Source organism: Penaeus vannamei, chromosome 43 (genome assembly GCF_042767895.1).
Source record: "Penaeus vannamei isolate JL-2024 chromosome 43, ASM4276789v1, whole genome shotgun sequence".
Lineage (NCBI taxonomy): Eukaryota > Metazoa > Arthropoda > Malacostraca > Decapoda > Penaeidae > Penaeus > Penaeus vannamei.
Genome location: NC_091591.1, coordinates 18,161,489 through 18,163,988, shown reverse-complemented (window position 1 = coordinate 18,163,988; position 2,500 = coordinate 18,161,489).

Sequence of the window (2,500 nt, the reverse complement as noted above, 5' to 3'; positions counted from 1 at the left end):
AATACATAAATATAATTCTTAAACTGAATAAACAAATATTCTTAGACTAGATAAATAAATGTCATTCTTAAACTAAATAAATAAATTTCATTCTTAAACTAAATACATAAACATTATTCTTAAACTGAATAAATAAATATTTTTAAACTAGATAAATAAATTTCATTCTTAAACTCAATAAATAAATATAATTCTTAAACTGAATAAATAAATAATCTTAAAAAAATAAATAGATGGCATTCTTAAACTCAATAAATAAATGACATTCTTAAACTAAATACATAAATATAATTCTTAAATTGAATAAACAAATATTCTTAAAAAATAAATTAATGTCATTCTTAAACTAAATACATAAATTTCATTCTTAAACTAGATAAATAAATTTCATTCTTAAACTAAATACATAAATATAATTCTTAAACTGAATAAACAAATATTCTTAAAAAATAAATTAATGTCATTCTTAAACTAAATACATAAATTTCATTCTTAAACTAGATAAATAAACGTCATTCTTAAACTCAATAAATAAATGACATTCTTAAACTAAATACATAAATATAATTCTTGAACTGAATAAATAAACATTCTTAAACTAAATAAATAAATTTCATTCTTAAACTAAATACATAAATATAATTCTTAAACTGAATAAACAAATATTCTTAAACTAGATAAATAAATGTCATTCTTAAACTCAATAAATAAATGACATTCTTAAACTAAATACATAACTTTCATTCTTAAACTGAATAAATAAATATTCTTAAACGAAATAAGTAAATTTCATTCTTAAACTAAATACATAAATATAATTCTTAAACTGAATAAACAAATATTCTTAAACTAGATAAATAAATGCCATTCTTAAACTCAATAAATAAATGACATTCTTAAACTAGGTACATAAATATAATTCTTAAACTGAATAAATAAATATTTTTAAACTAGATAAATAAACGTCATTCTTAAACTCAATAAATAAATGACATCCTTAAACTCAATACATAAATATAATTCTTAAACTGAATAAATAAATATTCTTAAACTAAAAACATAAATATAATTTTTAAACTGAATAAATGAATATTCTTAAACTGAATAAATAAATTTCATTCTTAAACTAAATACATAAATATAATTCTTAAGCTGAATAAACAAACATCATTCTTAAATCATATAAACATATATAATTCTTAAACAAACAAACAATCTTAATAGATAAATGCCATTCCTAAACTAGATTAATAAATATAATTTTGAAACTAAACAAACAAATATCATTCTTAAATTAAAAACAAATACATTTCTGAAATTAAAATAAATATCGTTCTTAAACATCATAAATAGATGAAATTCATAAATGGCCGTCATTAATAAATAGCTATAATGATAAATAAAAGCAAATTAACAAATACCATAAATACATATATATAATTGCATAAATAGATTTTTTTTTTTTTATGAGGTTCGAAATAAGTTTTTCTTCCTTTTCCATTGTGCATTTTACCGAAATGAATTATCAATATCTCATATTTTCTGAAGTTATTCTATATTTTCTCTTACATGTCTGTGGTCTTGTGGAATGAAACTTGTTACTTCCATATTAGGAAAATCGCCTTGCCAAAAATCGTAATTTCTTCAATCAAAATGTGTTTAAGTTTGTAATGATACCAACGCTTAATAATAGCAATGATAATAATAATAATAATAATAATAATAATAATAATAATAATGATAATAAGAATAATAATAATAATAATAATAATAATAATAATAATGATAATAATAATAATAATAACAATAATAATAATAGCAGTATTAATAACAATAACAATAATAATAATAAAACAGAAATTATGATTTCGTATTCATCAGTTCTTATAACAAGGTTTAAATATGCTGTACATGTCAAGTATCTTTTCAGAACCAGATTTGCATATAAGGTACATAAGCTATTACTTAGGACCACGCTTATCGACTGTCCTTTATAAACAGCTGATCTTTTAAGACTTCTACATTGCCTTTATATAGCTTATTCACTTATGTTATTGATTAGAAGATAATAATGTTTTCAAGTTTCTTAAGGCGATTTATTTTCTTGTTACAAAGGGTCTCCAAACTCCATACACACACACACATACACACACACACACACACACACATACACACACACACACACACACACACACACACACACACACACACACACACACACACACACACACACACACACACACACACGCACACACACACACGCACACACACACACACACAATAAAAAGGAGAGACGCAGAGAGGAAGCGAAATAAATCACGAACGACGGAGATGGAAAGTGATGATAAAAATCCAAAAAATAACATTCGTTAGGTCAAAATTTCCTGTTCATAAGAAAAATCCAAGTAAAAAAACTGCTTTGCTATTATCCAAAAGTCTATCAATTCTTACGTCACTGTATACCTGCAAATGAAGTGAAAATCAGAGACGGAGACGGAGA